General features: G+C 38.7%; 1 long non-coding RNA gene across 1 annotated transcript; it reads left to right on the top strand.

The window, feature by feature from the left end:
• The first annotated feature begins 5,308 nt into the window (after nt 1-5,308).
• LOC134864978 (uncharacterized) lies at nt 5,309-8,719 on the top strand. Its single transcript, XR_010165885.1, has 3 exons — nt 5,309-5,366; nt 8,044-8,094; nt 8,251-8,719. It is a non-coding gene; the product is annotated as an uncharacterized LOC134864978 (long non-coding RNA).
• Nucleotides 8,720-12,245: the final 3,526 nt, after the last annotated feature.

The raw sequence follows: 12,245 nt of genomic DNA, 5'->3' as shown, positions 1-12,245 counted from the left end.
ATGTTTAGTCATTTGTGAGTCCGTGCAGCTCTCCATCACCACAAAGCTCGAGAGGAGGCCTGAAGAATTTTCCAATTAGGCAGCATGCGGTCATCTCAGAGCTGCAGATGAGATGCACCGCCACATCGCAGCAACTTGACATTCCTGACAGCCACTTGTGTGAACTTCCATCCGTCTGCCAACCATGCACCAGAGGATTCACAACAGAGGCGGCGACAGCAGAGTAACAGGTGCCGTTGATGGGAATGTCATCTTTGGCTTGAGAATATCCATGTCACACTGTCTGTGAGAAATATAACTTCAGCCTAATGAGACATATTCTGAGGCTTAGGATTTGATTTATGCGTGTGTGTATTCATTTTTTGTAGAGCCACTCTGTGTCTGGGAGCAGTCCTCATTATGATGCCAGGTTGTTGTTTGTTCTGCTTAATAATTGCCATCATTCACAAGCCTGGTGTATCAGTGGCATACAGATTATATCTGGCTAAAAACAGCAAGTGATCTTCAACTGTTCATATACATATAAATATACACATATAAGCAACATGGGAATACAATTCAGAGGGAACACTAAGTGAACAACAGTACATGAATAATGACTTTGGTGATATTCTGACCTTATATGTAGTGCAGCCAGCAGGTTAAACTTTTCACTTATCCAATTAAATACCCCACCTTCAAGACTTCAAGATTTGCACAAAATGTTACATATATTCATGATCTTCAAATACCACCATATGGTTGGCATGAAAGGGCTGGATAAACACAACCCCATTGTAAGGCAGCTAAAAGATTGTCACACATTTAACACAAACAATATTATTTTGTTGGCCCAACAACAATATGTAGACTCTTTTCTTGCCACCATCAGGGCAAAATGACAATCAACTTAAATAAAGTGTATAAACAGTACAAATAGTATATACACGCAAATGAAAACATGCTAACATGCTAAAGATAAGTGAACAGATAAGAAGTGATAAGATAGTGAACATGGGAAACCTTGCATTTGCTGAACATCAACCCATTAGCATTGTCATTTTGGGAAATAAAAGCATGTTGAAATACAGAAATTACCTCAAAAAACAGCCGCTCCATCATTGACTGTAGAGTTGATGACCAATTTGCCAATCGAATCAAGAGTGTTAAAGTAACTATTAGGGTTTATGCTTTTTACCATATTAATGTTGACATGAATGCTTTTTATAAATTAGACTCTGGACTGTTAAATATTTTTAAACATAAACCAAATTGCAAAAGAACATACAGTAATAGTACCTATTCATTATTATTCAGTCTTTATCTTACCTTAATTGTTGGCTGGGCAAAACAGCACACAGTCCATTGGACAACTATACAAGGTTAGGGGCGATGGGGGAACAAGGTTTGGCATGAAAGGAAAGGTTACAGCGGGAAGATATTATAACAAACTAAATGAGATTAACAAACATCTGAGGTGTCTCTATCAGAAAACAACAAAACCAGAAGAAGATTATGTATTAAATATCTTAACACAATAAGTGCCTACACATCACAACATGGCTAAGGTGGGCAGCAGATCTGTGCCTCAATAATGCGGCATGTCATTTTAACTAATCTGGGATTGACTAATCCTCCGACGTCCCTGATCCAGGCACAGTGAGGGAGAGACAAAAGGTCTCCTCGTCTGTGGAGAGTGGATTCATTATGGAGGCTTAATGTTGACTCTGCTGTCGCCCTGGCTACGGGGTGTTGGGGTCTGGTAACATGTGCACCACCATCATGGTTCTCTCCACTCTGGCTGTAGTGCTCAGACGGCATCTCATCAGCAAACACAAGATGTAAGTTGATGTTTTTGTAAAGCTTTATCTAAGCAGGGCATGGTTCTGCTACTCATGCAGCCACCACATATCCTACTGTATTTGTTTAGGATTTGTTTATTGATCTTCCTAAAAACAGTATGACTGAAACAGTACTGAGGACATGACCGCAGTGTCCTCAGTGGTAGCTGTGATCCTGGTTATTTATTTAGTAAGATGAAAAGAAAATTATTGTTTTTGTTCTCTCGTTTCGTTTCCTCATCTTATGGAAAAATACACTAAAATAGGTTGTTTCATCCGAGTAAAACACAAACCCAATGATCACCCAATTTTGGTCATCTTGTGATCCATCTCAGCTTTAATGAGCACCCTCAGGCCCGTGTTCTGTGCTCATGCTCTCACTAATTAGGACCAACATGCTGTTTGTTTGAAATGATCTTTTTTAATTCAGTAGTTATTTAATTTTCAGATGTGTCTCAGGTTTGTGTAAAAGAGGTCCCTTTCTACATTATGATCTAGGCCCACTATAAAAAAAATCTTGTACAATATCTTGTGTAATTAATATACATAATATTTAGCAAACAAAATGCCTTTTAATAGGACCTAACAAAAAAGTATACAATTTAAGATGTGTGCTAAAGCTTAAAAGTTTATTTAAAGAGGCCCTTTTTATGCTTTTTGGGGTTTCTACTTCCTGTGGGGAGTTATATAGGTTCTTATGCATGTAAATGGTATACAAAGGCTTTTGTTTACTTACGTTACACAGTTACATCCTTACGTTACACTTGTGCTTGATCAATCACAACAGAGCCGGCCAGCAACCGATCAGAGCAGACTGGTCTCTCGTTCCAAATGACCTGTATTGCTTTCAATGTATGTTTAAGGGCCACAACACATTAGTACTTTTAAATACATGCTGCTATATAAAATGAAAGCATTTACATTTTGCACCAACAGACATTACAGTTTGACTAGGATATTTGTTTAAGGAAACTGGAATGTATATAAGACCAAATTCCATCAGTGCAAAAACAGCTTCACAATGTTTAATCCTTTCATGAAAAATATGGGTACATACTGTATTTGTGTTTTCCTCCTGTGCTCTGTGTGTGCCAGGATCTGTATAATGTTTTAAAATAAACTGCTCTAGATGTCATCACCCTCATGTTGTCGGATATTGATCCCTCCACACCATGATGTGTAACGAGATGTGGTGCCTCGGATTGACGTCCATGTCTGATGCCAGAGCATGACAAAGTAGAGACCGGTGCATGAGTCCTCTTCCAAAAGCCCCTCTTGGCTTCAGACGCTCAGCCCCTCCAGGCGGGGTCTGTCCCTGGATCTTTAGCTCATTACGATGTCCAACATCTTTGGACGAATAAAGCAATTATGTGGTGGGAATAACACCAGAGTTTAGGCTTTGAATTGATTTGGGGGTGACTGTGAGCTGCAAAGCCAGCTGAGTACTGTGAAATGTTTTTCTGTTTCGCGGTAAGTCAGCGTCATAGTGACAGTTTTTTCACTGCAGGAAATCTTCGAGGGCTGGATGCTATTCTGAGCTGACTAGAAACAGGGGATTGCTATTATGTTTTAAGCAGCAGTATAAGAGTAAAAAACAACACGATGCTGTGTTAAAACGCCCTTTGGGGAGGTTGTTTTATATACATTCCTAGAAATAGCACACATATTTCTTATAGGTTGACAGGCAGGTATGATGTGTTGTTGTATGATAAGCAGACCTGTCTCTTAAACATGACATTTCAAGAGGAGATCAATATAAGACTGTGAGACTTAATATAGCCCAGGGAACAAACTGATGGATTTATACTTTCTTTTCTCTTAGAAACACCACTGTTCTCGTATAATGCTGCAGATCCAAACTGATAATTTACCTAATTACACAGGTACATCCGGTAATAACCATCATTTTGTTTTGACTTTCACAAATAATTTACTGCGTTCATATGGCAAGGTTGAATCATAAAAGCAGCATGAACAAACTATTTTCGAAAGAAAATAATGATATTTGTTGATGAGCAGGGTAGCGGAAAACGGTTTCAGTTGTTGACGATAGTTAGTTTATTTTTCATTAGAAATACGATTCTGTTAAAGGTCAGAAACAAAACAGCCCTGTTGTCTTTAAATGGATTCTGCTATCAAAGCCTTTTTCTAATAAAGACGTACATTTATATACAACAAAAGATTTGCTAAGGAAACCTACTGCTGTCGAGGAATACGTTATCTACATGTTTATGTTTTTACATTAAACATACTTTGTTGAGTTAATGGGCCACATGTTTTATTTATTGTTCTTATAATATCTGATGTTGGACCGTCAGAAGTTCCCTTGGTTGGAAATAACACTCCATAAAAGTAGAAAAAAAAACATATTTAACAACGTTCTTCGGAAATTATTCTGGAGCACACCCAGAGAGAACATCTTGTGTCTCTTGTTAACATGATGGAAACTATTCATTTTTTCTTTGAGCTTCACTAATTAAGACAAATATCTACACTGACTTACAAACACTTTTGAAATGGCCTAATAAAAATGAAAACAGACATCAAACACACTGACCAAACTTCTGTGTGACGCATAACCTCACTCTCTTTATTCCGCAGCAGATTATTTTTCCTGACCTGCACGGTAACGATAATCCCAGCATCATCCCTTCTCCCGTCACCTTCACTTACATTGTTTCTCTTCATTCTCTCTGCCATCTAAATCATTATATCTTCTCCTCGCAGCTTTCCAGAAGACTCAGGGAAGAAAGAAGTGCAAGGTGTGCAGATCAACAAAGACACAGTTGCATCACCCCCAGGTAAACAATGATAAACACAAAGTCAAACATTGCTTCCATGGCCAGGCCACAGGCCACAGGCCAAAAGAAATATTTCAGTTTTAGAGCTTTTGTCAAACGAATTAGAATTTCTGTCTAACACCAGCTTTATCACTTTTCTGAGTTATTGCTTATGAATTAAAATACAAGAAGAAGATGCCTTACATTTTCCCATTTTCCATTTTTTCCAAAACCTTTTATTGTTTGATATTCTTGGGGGCAGTTCATATAATCTAGATGTGTCAAGCTGTTGATAAAGCTAATTACAGTATCCCTCCCTCATTGTTGTCTTAAAAATGTAATTGTAGGCCTTTTGTCATATCGCCCCTATTTAATTATGGGTAATATTAAACGTATAAGTGAACACAAATGTCTTTACACTGACTTACCAGTTTATTACCTTTGTTTTTTTATTACACAGAAATTAAATAAATTGAGTCTTTGTTTAATTCATTAAAGGACGGATGATTTTAATTGGACAGCATTGTAACATTGTAAAGGCTGTTTTCTTTTGTCCTATCAAGTGTTTCTATTATGTCAACTTATAACATATTTTTGAATGACTCTAATATAATACAACTCATAACAACAGTGTAAAATGGGGACATCTAGCTGATGTAACAGTGGAACCACATAAAGTCTAAAACATGAATGTGTTTTGTCTCTTCACAGATGTTTAAGCCGCCTCCAGCAGGGAAATCAGACTCGATAGGTACACATCAAACAGGTGAGACCTGCGTTATTCTAACTGCCAAAAATAACCAAATCCCAGGCATCCTCTAATGTTTACAACACAATGGCATGTAGAACATTATCCATTAATCAGAAACACAGCAGTCAAAGGTAACGCTGTTCCTTTTGTCCACTCCTTTTGGACTGATAATGGGTATCATGTGGTCGCTGGAAGATGAAGTATTCAGACACTTTTCTTGAGTAAAAGTACTAATACCACTACAAGTGAAAAAAAAAACGCATTTCAAAACTAACTTAACTAAAGGTATCTAAGTATTATCACAAAATGAATATAAAGTCTAAAGAATGTAAACATATTATTTGCGCTATTATTTTGGACTCTGATGCATTATGGGAATGTTGTATTTTACTGCTGCAAATGTGTCAGTTTGCGAATTAACACCTTTACATTATTGGTTAGTTTAATACATCAATGCATCATCTCCTAGATTATCAAAGGTTTGTTGATGCATTTTCCGGCCGACCAAAGACGGTTGAAGAGTCATTTATTAAGCTTAAATAATGTTGTGTTTTTTTAAATGTTCCTTTATTAATCAATCAGTAAAAAAAATCACCATGATTTGAGATACTTTCTTTTTTGCTGGACAAGATGGGAATAAAAGGCTGTTATCCTAAGAGTTACTTCAACTTTTAGATACATATACTGAAGTACAAAATGTACCTCTGAGATAAAGTGGGCAGCAAGTTTACAAAAATCATGTTAAATATACTCAATAGTTACTCTCTGCTACTGAGTGCTTTGACACCTTCTGCAGTGAAATCTTATATCTTACTAGAAGAACAGTTTTAACCCTGCACACCGTTACCACTGCTTTGTGTTGAAGAGTATCAGTTTCCAGGCTTCAGTTACATTGTAGGAGATTGTGTTGGACCCCTGAGGCGGGGCAGACATGGTCGGTGCAGTGACTCTGCGTTAGATTGGGTGATACACTGTGTTGAGGGGACATTATGGCTACAAGAAGGAACAACCGGGCAACTGATGCATGTTTGCCAGAGCACTGGAGGGATGTGTGCGCCTGGAGCATAGAGAAACGACAAAGCCACAGAGTAAGACCTTCTCTGAGCTATGACCTTCTTCTGACCTGCTCTCTCTGTCTAAACGCTGCAGCCCGAAATATGTTGTGGTTTTGTTTTCTAGGAATAGTGTTTCTGCACATTCAACTGCGAACAGACTGAACTTGTTTTCCCCCATGCTGTCAATACTAATTCATTCAGGCAGTCCTATATGTATTCTTTGTACTATGCTTCTGGGTATTGTTCTGCAGATCAATCTACATTAGTACTTCTTTACCTATCCCCTAAACTGTGCTGCGCCTCCTCCGTTAGTGCTATATTTTGTATACGAAACAACAAGTAAAAATCATGACATTATGTGTTGAGCGTGTTAGTGTTATACATTTTCTTTGATATAATACATATGTAGTGTTTAGCACAAAATGTATGATTGTATAGTGGTGCCCTTCGCACGAGGATTAAAACCTTAAAAGCCTGCGACACCAGCAGCTCCCTGTGTAAGGTTATCTGCATCTCCTAACTGCTTTTTAATAGACTTAATATTAAACCGACATTAAAATCTGTACTAATTAATGTATTTAATTAGCTTCCTAATGAATTCATTAACACACATGCATTACATAACAGTCATTATGAAGAGCCATTACACCATGCTGTGCTCACAGTAAATATAACAGAGTGAAGGACAAAGCCGCCTCTCGGCAAAAACCTGTCTCCATCTGTGAGTGGATTTTTTAATTTAAAGTTAACATCCAACATAAACTTAATAACTATCCACCAAAGTGCCTAACAGACCGTTGTCGTGTTATTTACTCGATGACTTGGCAATCACATATTCTTCAAATAAACACAAAGTAGTTATTGCGATTGCTAATTTTGTTTTTGCTTGCCCTCTTCTAAAGAATCAATACCACACAGACATGTGTTCAAGACAACTTGAACATCAACCTTCAACCTACAAATGACTGTGTTGTTCTTCTCCTTTTGATATAAACAAACACATTCCTTGCAACATACAATGTCCATACACAGGAAAAAAAAAAGTTTGATTATATTTTAGGACGCCAAGCAACGTATTTTAATCATTTTTACATTTTCATCGATATGAATGTTACAAAATGAAAAAAAACAACTCCCATTAGTGCACCATAAAACACAAAACCAACTTGTTTCCACAAGCAGTATGAACATCATAGAAAATAAATAAACATATACAAACTAAAACTTTTGTTAAAACGTTTCTCATCATTCAGGACCTCATTACTTGTGGCATAAAAATGATCATAATGAAAATAAGGGCCTTTCATTTTTTTCAGTTAATTGTTCCTTCAAACCTCTGTCCAGTCGGCTGTGACGCTTACAGCTTTTTAATTTGATTTGTCCTTAGCAGCAAAAAATGAACCACATGTCTGTTAGAAGTGAAGTAAGGCTGAGCACTTTCTGAAGCTCGCTTTACATTTCATCAAATCAAATATGAAAGTACTCTGTTCACTCAGAGGTGGGTCTGCTGTGATCAAAAGGTGTTAGAACCAATTCTGCTTTGCAAACTCTCTTTAAATGATGAAATACTTCACTTGTCGCTCTCTCTCTCTCTCTCTCTCTCTCTCTCTCTCTCTCTCTCTCTCGTGTCTTCACAGATGTGGGTTGCAGATGTGGAAGGTGTCCTCAGGTCCATGGAGAGACAGCTGGTGAGTCATTTTAATAAAAGAATATAGACTGTAGAAATAAGAAAGTTAAATATTTCCAAACTTTATATGAAATCTTATGAAGACTTGTTTTTTTTAAAGTGGTTTAGCTTATCTTGGGCAGTGAAGTGTCAAACTAACACTTTCTCCTGTTCCCAGAAAGCTTCCCTGGAGAAATATCCTCGTGGTAAAAGTGGAAACCAACCAGAGACCTCTTTAAACCCCAGCAGGTCTCTCTGCAGTCAACCAGCTCAACCATAGAGGCAACTGTTCTCAAAGTATTTAAAGAACAGAACAGATGACAAATCCCACATTCAGACCCTTCTTTTAGACGTTTAGTTGTCTTTTATTAAAGCCAAATAGGGATGTCACGAAAGATTAGTTCTCACAGCGCCATTTCTCAGTGTCGTGAGCACTAAAATTGCAACATATATTTATTTGAGCCAAGTTTTCTTAGAAAGCCTGAGCGCTTCAATCATTCATGTGATGATAACTTCTCTTAAGCTGTTGTTTGACATTCAGGAGAGCAAAGTCATTTCACACTCTGATGTATCATTACTCCAAACTCAATGGAAAGCAGTATCCAGATTGAAGTTCTTTTGTCATTTCTCTGCGTACCAAACAAGAAATAAAGAACATTTTCTCTGATTAACACGGCCTGTTGCTTCTTTATGTGAAGATACATTTAGTTTATATTTAGTTATACTTAGTTTATACTAGTTATTTTAGTTTATATTTAGTAATATTTGATGTATATTTAGTGTATATTTAGTAGTTTAGTTATATTGAGTGTATATTTCTCCTTCCTTCTTTGTATTGAACTGTTGCACCTCAATTTCCCTCGGGATAAATAAAGCTTCTTGAATCTTGAATCTTGAAGAAATCCACACCTTGAGATATTTTTCTGAATCATTTTAATTTTTCTCTCTGCACATGGATTATCCAGCCTCATCGAATGATCACAAAATCATATACAATAACAATTTAGCCCTACGTTTGTGCAGGAACTCCACAATTAATGCATCTTTTTATGAGCTGGACCATTTCCTTTGCCCACAAATGAGATCTTGTTATTTCCTCTCTGGTGATTGAATCCTTGTTGATATTAAAGTTGTTTTCCTGTTTGTTGTCCCTTGGATACCACTGTTCATTCAATCTTTGTTCCACTGGGATCAACAGGCCATGGTTATTTTTGAAAAGGGACCCAGTGACAGAGATATGGCAGTGTTCTGCATATACTCTATTAGGAACTCTATTATCGTAAATGTCTCTGTTTTCCACTGTCACAACTGTGTATAAAATCCCTCCAGCAGTGGTTCAATACTGGGGAAACTAATGTGCTTAATACGTCCCCAGGAGCATCGCCGCTGCCAGGCATGCACTCTGAATCCGCCCGTGTAATCAAGACGGTACAGGACACGAATATCTGCGGATGGTTGCGGCAGCACTCCCATATCTCGCTGTGTGCCTCCTGCCCTGATGAGCACGTCTGACTCAAATTTCAAGGTGCACACGGGGCTTTTGTGCGCCCGGTTAAGTGGAGCAGCTTCGGTAACAGTGTGGTCTTCCCGCACAATCTGGAAGACCAAGGGAGTTAATCTAATGATGGGGAGAGAGCCATGACTTCCTATGGCTTCATAGAGAGAGAGAGAGAGAGAGAGAGAAATGGCATGGAGGTAGGGACTGATGGAGAGACCAGAGTCCACTTTCTTCCCTAATCACTGTGGAAGCACACTTTGAGATTTAATATAGGAAGAGGATTCAAAGAAACGGACCTTGAGAGGCTGATTATGGTTGTGTTGTTGAGTGTTCACAGTAGAAGAGAGCTCAGAGATGAACTCAATATTGTGACTTGTTTTCAACCTATCTCGGATAAATCACAGCAGCCTAAAGGCTTTCTTTAATGTATGAGTGTACATGTTCTTATATCATAAAGCATGGGTCAGATATAAGGTTCAGCACAGGCCAGTTTGAGAGACCAATGCAGGTGCAATAATGACCTCATGGTAGCACTATAGGAGAAGCCAAGCGATCAGCAATCACAGTGGGGTTTGTCGGAGAATCACAAATGATTGTATAAACTCTAATTATGATTCATTCAATAGTTGTTGACTGGACTTGAAGTGGTGAACAGACCGACAGCCGGACACAGCCATCCCTAAAGCTGTGACATTAACATGACTCTAGACAGCATCATACTTATGACACACAGTGACTGCATGCTGGTGTCACTGTTATAGCTTTAAATTGATGTAAGGTACCAGAAAATCTGAATATGGGTAATTGCTAAGTAGCTAGATTTCACTTAAGTATTTGCCTTGTTCTACACAAATGTGCAAAATTGTCCAAGTGCAAAGGTTCAAATAAAGTATAAAACGAATACGCAATGAACAGAGATATCGTCCAAAAGATATGTCTAATGTAACACATATAGACAGACGTAGTTCATCCAGTATTTGATGTACAGTTTTTAAATGATTGGGCTCAGTGTCATCACAGCTCACGTGCGCACACATGTTCACAAGCAACCTCTGCTTCACTGGAGGAGGACCACCTCCATGAAGAATAAAATAAACAATACTTTTTGACTTCTATGAGACGTGAAATTCCTACAAATTAATATTCCTTTGTGGTAATCCGAGGATGAGAACACCTCGTAATCAGCAGCAGGTTGATACAGTGAGCAGCAGCCTCCTGCAGAGAGAGCCAAAGACTGATAAGATGCCACTCACAGGCAATTAGCACACTGCAGCAACAATAACCTTCTTCATAACTCTTAACCCAACCCTCAGACACACACAGCTGGAAAACGCCTACACACTTCGCTCTGCTGTTTTATAGGTTGTGGTTTTGTCTGCGGGCTTGAGTGGGTTGGAGAGGTTGTGAGAATAGTGAGGTGTCCCCTCAGCCGGCATGATATGTTTGTTCTCATCTTTCAGCGCCATAGAGGGGGGCACTCCAGAAAATGAGCAGCGAGATAGAGGAGATCCTCCTAACAGGTCACATATGAGCACTATGAGGGCCGAGTCTGTAAAGGAGGAAATGAGATGATGGAAATACGCAGATGTTAGCAGCCTGATCGTTGTCATTGTCATACATGACTGATGGTAAGGAATAAGAAATAAGACTTAACTTTAGCTTTGAGGAATATCAATTAATTCCCAATGTTAACTTGAAGATAAAGACTTCATGCCTCAACGTGATTGAAGAATCCAAGAAATCACAATAAATTGAAAGAATAGGGCCTGTGTTTAATAACTGCAGAACTATGTAAGCAAATCTGTTTACAGTCTATGACACAACTCGTGCAGTGATGTGTAAGAATTAGTTATCCAATCCTCTGCTCACTACCTTCCAAACATGCATTTTCTCAATTACTTCCTTTTTAATACACTTCTGCGTAAATGGTACTCGCACAACCATTACGGTATGCAACCCACATGACTGCTTCTCAGTGAACGCATCTCCAGGACATGACAGTAATGCCCACTGTGATAGTGAATTCCTATGTAAAACAACGCTGCATTTCAGGACTAACATGGACTCCCTCTAATCGAGTCAGGCAAGTTGGTTGCAAGTCATTTTGCAAGACTGAATATCAGCCAATGTGCCACAGTGTTCATGCCTTCATGCTAATCCAGCTGTCTCCGTTTGATTGCCCCACAACCATGCTCCAACAAGCAGGCCACGCGAATGGAGGTGACCCAATAAACCACGTCCACATGTAATGAGGAGTGATTCCCCCGCTGCAGAGGGAGAGGCCCGGGCTTTCCCCCTGTCTGTTCTTCTTGGCATAACTTCAGTTCTGCCAGTGACTCAGCCCTTTGGATGCCCCATGGCTGCCGGGTGGCAGCTGAGCTGAATTAAAGATGGCCTCCAAGCTGCTCCTGTTGCCCTGCTGCTGTCAGGATGATGAACTGTAGAGTTCAGGGGGAAACTAACTTCTGAGAGAAGTGGTGCTCTCTTACTAACGCCCACGACTTCTAAATAGGGGAGAAATACATTAAATCATATGGTAGGATGGCGTCCTAAAACCACGATTATAACGTAACACAAGTAGAGCTGAAACCATTAGTCAGATAATAGATTAGATAAAACTAAATTAACTAGCAACTTTTTTCAATATCACTTAAATGAAATCAATCAATCAAAAT

This window comes from Eleginops maclovinus, chromosome 5 (assembly GCF_036324505.1).
Source record: "Eleginops maclovinus isolate JMC-PN-2008 ecotype Puerto Natales chromosome 5, JC_Emac_rtc_rv5, whole genome shotgun sequence".
Classification (NCBI taxonomy): Eukaryota; Metazoa; Chordata; class Actinopteri; order Perciformes; family Eleginopidae; genus Eleginops; species Eleginops maclovinus.
Note: the sequence above shows the minus strand (reverse complement) of the source record. Positions and strands in the feature narration are given on the sequence as shown.